Source organism: Suncus etruscus, chromosome X, assembly GCF_024139225.1.
Source record: "Suncus etruscus isolate mSunEtr1 chromosome X, mSunEtr1.pri.cur, whole genome shotgun sequence".
Lineage (NCBI taxonomy): Eukaryota > Metazoa > Chordata > Mammalia > Eulipotyphla > Soricidae > Suncus > Suncus etruscus.
The window spans coordinates 26,286,973-26,296,106 of record NC_064868.1 but is presented as its reverse complement, the minus strand read 5'-3'; the positions used below and the strand labels follow the sequence as shown (position 1 = coordinate 26,296,106).

The following is a 9,134-nucleotide window of genomic DNA, read 5'->3' as shown; positions in this document are numbered from 1 at the left end:
TGCAGGATTTGATCACATATATTCTTTAGCTCTGGAAGTTTCTCTTTAATGATGTTCTTGACCATTGATTCTTCCTGGAAATTTTCTTCCTGGGTCTCTGGGACTCCAATGATTCTTAAGTTGTTTCTGTTGATCTTATCATAGACTTCTATTTTCGTCTGTTCCCATTCTTTGACTAATTTTTCCATTGTCTGCTCATTTGCTTTAAGTTTTTTGTCCAATCTCTCCTGCTGTATGGAATTGTTATGTATCTCATCTTCCACAGCACCAAGTCTATTCTCAGCTTCTGATACCCTGTCCCAGAGCTTATCCATTTTGTCATTCACTTCGTTTACTGAGTTTTTCAGGCCTGTTAGTTGACATATTATTTCAGTTTGGAGTTTTGTCATTTCTGCCTTCATATTTTCTTGGTTCTTATTAGTGTTCTGTTCAACTCGATCCATGGTTTCTTGGAGTCTGTTGAGCACCTTCCATATTGCTAGTCTAAAGTCCTTATCTGAGAGGTTGATTAGTTGTTCAGTCATTATCTGGTCCTCAGAATTGTCATCTTCATTCTTTATGTCTGATGCTGGCCTGCGCTGTTTCCCCATTGTCACATTTGTATTGTGGGTTTTTCTACGTGTTGTAGTGGTATTCATTGTCTATATGATGTAGGCAGCACACTCCTCTGGCTCCTCCCTTTCTGGATGGGCTGACTTGCCTCTAAGGGAGGGGAGTCCTCCGTGGATGAAGCCTCACACTGGGTCAAATCTTAGGCCCGAGCATGTAACAGAGAAGACAGTCCAGAGAGAAATGTTTGCTTCTGTGATATAGCGCCGTTCTTAGTGTGATTTTTCCTTCTTGTTGCAATGGAGTTCTTTCCTTAGAAAGAGTGCACGGCCGCGTAGCGAAGCGGAGCGTCCGTGCTCCTCTGAGCCTCTTTTTGCCCCACTCGCAAGAGTTTCACGCAAGAGGACAGTAGACAGACATAGACAGGTCACACTCACAGTCTTTCACAGCTGAGCCCCACTGGGCCGGTGTACTTTCGCGGATTTTCCCCGCCTGGTGTCACACACAGGGAGCCAGCTTTTGCAAAGGATAGCCGGTTTTTATGCTCTGAAGTCCCTCCCTGAAAATGGCGTCTGGGCGAGCGAGGTTTCTGGAGGCTCTTTTTGCCCAACTCGCAAGAGTTTCACGCAAGAGGACAGTAGACAGACATAGACAGGTCACACTCACAGTCTTTCACAGCTGAGCCCCACTGGGCCGGTGTACTTTCGCGGATTTTCCCCGCCTGGTGTCACACACAGGGAGCCAGCTTTTGCAAAGGATAGCCGGTTTTTATGCTCTGAAGTCCCTCCCTGAAAATGGCGTCTGAATAGATAATAATTTAACCTTTAATATCAGTTGTTTTCATGATACGTTTCCATTTATGGAATTCAATTTTCTCCTAAAGTAAAGAAAACCAGGTCTATTTTAAACCCTGCAAATTCCAAATTCATTTTCTTAATCAGTGATATTTATATATACATATGATTGATCAAATTGTTATAATATTAATTGAATATTTAAAAGCCAGTTGATATCACAGGCTGAATAATGATTACTTCAAATGTACCAGGTATTAAGTTCTTGAAGTTGTTTGCATGGAAAAATTAGGTTTTGCATACATGGTTCAGTTAAGAACACTACAATAGGGGAAGTAGCCTAGTTTATCTAATTGGAATCTAAATGCTATCACAAGCACCCTCACAAGGGCTGACTGACAGAAGAGAAGATAGAGTTATGACTATGGATACAGAGATTGGAGTGATGTAGCTAAAATCCTAGAAATGTCTGAGGAATTGGCACAGCCACAAGACAGAAAAAATTATAAGGACAAATTGTCCCCTAGAGTCTTTGGAGAGAAGACTTGTAACTACAAGTTACAAGATCGGCGAGATCTTGTAACCACCTTAATTTCCTCTTCCTTTGCATCATTGTTCTCATAATTAGAAAAAAAGCAGGGGTGGCCATATTAATATCTGATGAAACCAACTTTAGACTCAGAAAAGTTGTAAGGGACAAAGATAGACACTTCGTACTAATCAAAGAATATGTACAACAGAAAGAAATCAGACTACTAAACATATACGCTCCCAATGAGAGACCAGCAAATTATCTAATACAATTATTAACAAATTTGAAAGAAGACATCAATAATAACACAATAATTGTGGGAGACCTCAACACGGCCCTATCAACATTTGATAGATCAACCAGACTAAAACCCAACAAAAATATACTACCTCTGAAAAGAGAAATGGAAGAAAAAGGACTAGTAGATATATATAGGACACTTCATCCCCAGAAACCTTGATACACATTCTTGTCAAATGTACATAGGTCATTTTCCAGGATAGAGCACATGCTGGCACATAAAATATACCTCCATAAAAATCAAGAGGATAAAAATTTGCAGGCTGCCTTTGCTGACTACAAGACTATGAAACTAGATGTGAACTATAAAGGGACACAGAAGAAATACTTTAACAACTGGAAATTAAATAGCCCTGCAATGAATAACTAATGGGTCTGAGATGAAATCAAAGAGTAAATCAAAATTTTCCTGGAAACAAATAACAATGAAGACACAAACTGCCAGATTCTATAGGACACAGCAAAAGCTGTCCTGAGAGGAAAATGTATAGCTTTGCAAGAACGCACCAGGAAAGAAGGGGCATACCTGAAGAGTTTAATGACACAGGTTATAAAATTAGAAAATGTTCAACAAAAGGAACCAAAAATAGGAAGAAAGAAGGAAATAACAAAGCTGAGAGTAAAAATCAATGAAGTCAAAACCCTAAAAAATAATTCCAAAGATCAATGAAAGTAGAAGTAGATTTTTTGAAAAAAAAAAAAAAAAAAAAAAAAAACAAATTGATAGACCATTGGCAAAACTCACAAAAAAAAGAGAGATACTTGATAATCTGTATTAGAAACAAAAGGGGGGATATCACTACAGATATTGCAGAGATTCAAAAGGTAATCAGAGACTACTTTGAGAAACTCTATGCCACTAAACATGAGAACCTGGAAGAAATGGATAAATTCTTGGAATCTTATAACATTGCATGGTTGAGTAAGGATGATGTACCATATATAAATACCCCATCACTATTGAGGAAATTACAGCAGTATTCAAGTGTCTGCCCATAAAGAAAATTCCAGGCCCAGATGGATTTACTAATGAATTTTATCAAACCTTTCAAGAGGAACTACTACCAATCCTAGACAGACTCATGACATTGAAAAAATGGGAACACTTCCAAATAACTTTCATGAAGCCGACATCACCTTGATGCCTAAACCAGACAAAGATGATACCAAAAAAAAATTACAGACCAATATCCCTGATGAACACAGTTGCAAAAATCCTCAACAAAATCCTGGCAAATAGGATTCAATGCCTCATCAGGAAAATCATTCACTATGATCAAGTAGGTTTCATCATGAGACTGCAAGGATGGTTTAACATCCAGAAATCTATCAACATAATACACAACATCAACAACAAGAAAAATAAAAATCACATGATCATATCAACAAATGCAGAGAAAGCATTTGATAAGGTCCAACACCTATTCATGATAAATAAAAATCTCAGGAAGATGGGAAAGAAAGGATCCTTTCTCAATATAATTAAGGCCATCTACCATAAGCCAATGGCAAATATTATTCTCAATGGAGAAAAACTAAAAGCCTTTCCTCTAAATTCTGGTACAAGACAAGGCTGTCCACTCTCAACACTCCTCTTCAACATAGTATGGGAAGTACTTGCTTTAGTGATTAGGCAAGAAAAAGATATCAAGGGCATCCAGATAGGAAAGGAAGTAATAAAGCTCTGACTGTTTGCAGATGACATGATTCTCTACTTAGAAAACCCTAAAAACTCTACCGAAAAGCTTCTAGAAACAGTAGATTCACATAGCAATGTGGCATGCTACAAACTTAACACACAGAAATCAATGGCCTTTTTATACAACAATAATGATAGAGAAAAAATGAACATTAGAAAAACAACCCTATTCACATTAGTGCCACACATACTCAAATATCTTGGAGTCAACTCGACCAAAGACTTGAAGGACCTATTCAAAGAAAATTATAAAACACTGCTCCAAGAAATAAGAGAGGACACACAAAAACGGAAACACATACCATGCTCATGATTGGCAGGAATAACATAATTAAAATGGCAATACTCCCCAAATCATTGTACAGATTTAATGCGATCCCTCTAAAGATATCCATGACATTCATCAAAGAAGTGGACCAAACACTTTTAAAACTCATTTGGTGTTGCAAGTCAGCCCCTGAAGAGGTTGACTGATGGTGAGATGGAGGATGAGGCCTTTCTCTTCCAGCTCGGAGCACGCGTCTGCCACCCTGTCTAGCCGACGGTTCTGAGGTGAAACGGCGGGTAAACAGCTAGCAGTCAGGCTCTTGGAAATATTCGCTTTATTTGGTGGACAAGACTGAAGTCCAAAGACTCAGCTTCAGTTCCAGCCAAAAAGCCCTGGCCTTCCACAGACCCTCGTCATTATCCCCCAGAATCAGGTACCACCCAATGGTGGGATCAGATACCAACCAATGGTGGAAGCAGAATCAGGTACTACCCTAGGGAGGGGGCAGAATGCCAGGTCACACCCTAGGGTAGGGCACAATCACCAATCAGTTTAAGGTGAGTAACATAGTAATCCCCTAAAATATTTACATACACAACAATTTGGAACAATAAACTCCCACGAGTAGCTAAAGCAATCCTTGGGAAAAAGAATATGGGTGGCATTACTTTCCCCAACTTCAAATTGTATTACAAAGCAATAGTTATAAAAACAGCATTGCCAGGGAATGCCTAAGCTTTTAGGGGGCTCAGCCCACCAGCTGTATCCTCAGATTTTCCTGGTGGTTAGAAATAATTTAACCCTCATGGGTTCCTCAAAAGGCCTGCTGTGGGCCCTTTTTCCCCTGCGTGGATGTTTGAGGAATTTCCAAAGAGACACCTGGGCATTACATTTTCAGCCAGTATTTGACTATCTGTCCTTTGTATATATCAGGCAAAATAATAGCCTCTATCAAATAATTTGGCTCAGAAATTCCAGCACCAAAGTTTATTTGAGAACCCCCTTTTCTGGATATAGTCAGCCCTAAAAGCAAAGACAATTTTTCTCTCCTTTTCAAATATGTCCTTTGCAGCTGCAGTTTCTGGTAATCAAGGGTGTAACTAGAATACAGATTTTGACTTTTGACCCTCCTTTAGAAATAGGGAAGCTCATTCCTGGGAATTTGGTACCTCCCTTCATTTAACCTCTAAAACACTAGAGTCCAGCCTAGAAAGATCAAGTTTCTAGATATTTCCTACTTCCTCCTAATCCTAATTTTTGCATTCAAAGTAAGCTTGCAAGGAGTTACCTTGAGTTGTGTGACCTTCTCTCTTGTAACTTCGAATATTTAGTCACACCCATTGCTTAGGTATTGTTATTGTTGTACTAGGCTTTGTGATTACAATTATTCTTCACCAGTGGCTAATTTTACCCCTATGAGTCCCCCTGCTCAAGATATTACACTTGTCGCACTCCTGCCAGAAACGTGTTGACCCCACATTCTCCGTGTGGTTTCATTTCATATTTCATATTCGGCTGCTCATGGTCCCGCTTTCCTATTGTGAAGTGCTATGATATGACGCACGAGAATTGCTGAGATGCAAGACATCCACAGCACAGCATGATAATGGATTAAAGACAGATCCTCAGAGCAGTGGAATAGGCTTTAGTACTCAGAGAATGTTTCCCAGACACACAATCACCTAATTTTTGATAAAGGAGCAAGAAATCCTAAATGGAGCAAGGAAAGCCTCTTCAACAAGTGGTGTTGGCAAAACTGGCTAAGCACGTCAAACAATTGAACTTAGACCTCAGCTAACATCATTTACGAAGGTAACATCCATATGGATTAAAGACCTTGATATAAGACCTGATACCATAAGGTATATAGAACAACACATTGGTAAAACATTCCATGACATTGAGACTAAAGGCATCTTCAAGGAGGGAACTGCACTCTCCAAGCAAGTGAAATCAGAGATTAACAGATGGGAATATATTAAGCTGCGATGCTTTTGCACATCAAAGGAAATAGTTCCCAGGATACAAGAGCCACCCACTGAGTGGGAGAAACTATTCACCCAATACCAAGGAGATAAGGGGCTAATATCCAAAATATACAAGGAACTGACAGAACTTTATAAAAAATCATTTATTTCCATAAAAAAATGGGGAGAAGAAATGGACAGACAATTTGACAGAAAAATGAAAATGGTCAAAAGGCACATGACAAAAATGTTCCACATCACTCATCATCAGGAAGATGTAAATCCAAACAACTATGATGTACCACCTTACACCATAGAGGTTGGCACACATCACAAAGAATGACAACAAGCAGTGTTGGCAGGCATGTGGAGAGAAATAAACTCTTATCCACTGCTGGTGGGAATGCCATCAAGTTCATCCTTTAAGGAAAGCAATATGGAGATTCCTCCAAAAATTGCAAATTGAGCACGTATATGATCCAGCTATACCACTACTAGGGATATACCCTAGGAACACAAAAATACAATACAAAAATCCCTTCCTTACACCTATATTCATTGCAGCACTTTTTACCATAACAAACAACCAAGATGCCCTTCAACAGATGAATGGCTAAAGAAACTGTGGTACTTATACACAATGGGATATTATGCAGCCATCAGGAGAGATGAAGTCATGAAATTTTCCCATACATGGATGTACATAGAATCTATGATGCTGAGTGAAATAAGTCAGATGGAGAGAGAGATGCAGAATAGTCTCATCATCTATGGGTTTTAAGAAAAATGAAAGATATTCTTGCAATAATTTTCAGAGACAAAAAAGAGTAGGGCTGGAAGTTCCAGCTCATTCCATGAAGCTCACCACAAAGAGTGATAAGTGTAGTTAGAGAAATAACTACATTGATAACTATCCTAAGAATGAGAATGAATGGCTAAAGAAACTGTGGCATATATGCACAATGAAATATTATGCAGCAGTCAGGAGACATGAAGTCATGAAATTTTTTATACGTGGATGTACATGGAATCTATTATGTTGAGGGAAATAAGTCAGAGGGAGAGAAATAGACACAAAATAGTCTCACTTATCTATGGGTTTTAAGAAAAATTAAAGACATTACTATAATAAAACCCAGAGACAATAGAGTTAAGGGCTGAAAGGGCCAGAGGACCAGCTCACAATTTGAAGCTCACCACAAAGAGTGGTAAATGCTGTTAGGGAAATAACTATACTAACAACTAGCATGACAATGTTAAAGAATGAGAGAATTAGAATGCCTGTTGCAAACACAGGTGGGGCATTGGTGGTGGGAATGATGCACTGGTGAAGGGGGTATTCTGTTTATGACTGAAACCCAACTATAGTCATGATTGTAATCATGGTGCTTAAGTAAATATTTATTAGAAAATAAAATAAAAACTATGTGTGTCTTATGGTAAGGTGTGTCTTATTGAGTAAAAGATACTGTAACTCTGTAACTAGCATGTGATAAGCCCTGAGTTTCATACTCAGGACATGTCCTGTAAACACCTCTGGATGTGTCCCCCATGGCCCATAAATACTATTGGCTGGAGCAGTAACAGATGGAGTCTCTGTACCAAACAGAAAACCTGTTTATAAGGCATAAATTTTGAGTTGATCTAATAATGAAATGATAACTACAGTCAGGTGAAAGTATATATCATCTCTCTTAGTCACCAGGTGTTTTGCTGCTGTTAAGAGAACCTTTAAACATTATGAACAGTGTTTCAGCGTATTAATTATAATGATCATATTATGAATTAACTCTCTAGACTTCTACATCTGATATAAAAACAGTTTTGTGCCCTTTACCCAACACTTACCCATCCCAGTCACTACCATTCTACTCTCTGATTCTATGTATTCAACGTGATTTAGAGTCTGCCCTACCTATATGTGAGTTCAAGCATTATTCAAGCATTATTCTTAATGTCTAGCTTTATTCGTTTAGCATAAAGTTTTTCAGGTTCACTTGTTATTGCATATGACAGTGATAGAATCTCTTTAAAGCTAAATAGCATTTTATTGTGTATGGGACATGCATAGATCATGTAAGGGCATAAATACTACACATAATATGTATTATAGGATCACAATCTTATAACCTAACTCAAAAGTGACATGCCATCACCTTTTCTCTATTTTGTTTATTATTATTTTGTTTATTATTCTAATAAATTACATAATTACATAGTTAAGGGGAAGGGAATGCATGTGGGCATACATGCTATGAGATGAGAGAGGAGATTTAAATATCACCTAGAAGGCAGACTACTACAGACATACACTATTATATTTCAGTTGAACATTATTTTATTAGGTCATTTCCCCCTCCTCCCCAAATGATTTAGTTACAATATGAGGGTATTTGTTGACATCAGTGATTCACAAAAGATGCTTTTGTAATTTCAGCACCAAAATAAAAGTAGTGGATATTTTATTTCTAAGTAATAAGACTTCTACATTTACTTTTATTTACTTCTGGTTTCTTTCACATTTTTATTAGTGAAAATTACACTAAACTTAATCTGACCCAAGATAAGATCTTAATACGGACTGTGATTTTATTTTTCCTTTTCTATGGGAGAGTGTAAACACAGTCCCCCACTACCACAAATTATGCAGTCGAGTTTCCCACAGTTGGGGAAATTGCAGGGGTCAGCACACTCTGAGTACAATGGAGAACCTCCCCCTGGGAAAACCACCTTAGTGATCATGGTACCTCCCCTGCCAGGTAAGTGTGATTTCAAATTTAATTTAATTTAAACTAAGTCTACCTGTACAGTATGGTAACCTTTCCTAGAAAGCAGGTGTATAAATATTGATATAAATCTGTCCTGTTATTCAGATTTAAAAAATATACCACAATGTCCCTATATATTTTCTGATATATCTTCCTAAATTTTATTTTTGCTATACATTTTAGATAGCACTTTAGATCATCTGTTATATAGACTATTTTACTTGTGAGGTTATTTGACTCGCCCAAGAGAATGTAAA

At 37.9% G+C, this 9,134-nt stretch overlaps 1 non-coding gene across 1 annotated transcript; it reads right to left on the bottom strand.

The window, feature by feature from the left end:
- Positions 1-8,713: 8,713 nt before the first annotated feature.
- On the bottom strand, positions 8,714-8,876 carry LOC125999935 (U1 spliceosomal RNA). Its single transcript, XR_007492363.1, has one exon. It is a non-coding gene; the product is annotated as a U1 spliceosomal RNA (small nuclear RNA).
- Positions 8,877-9,134: the final 258 nt, after the last annotated feature.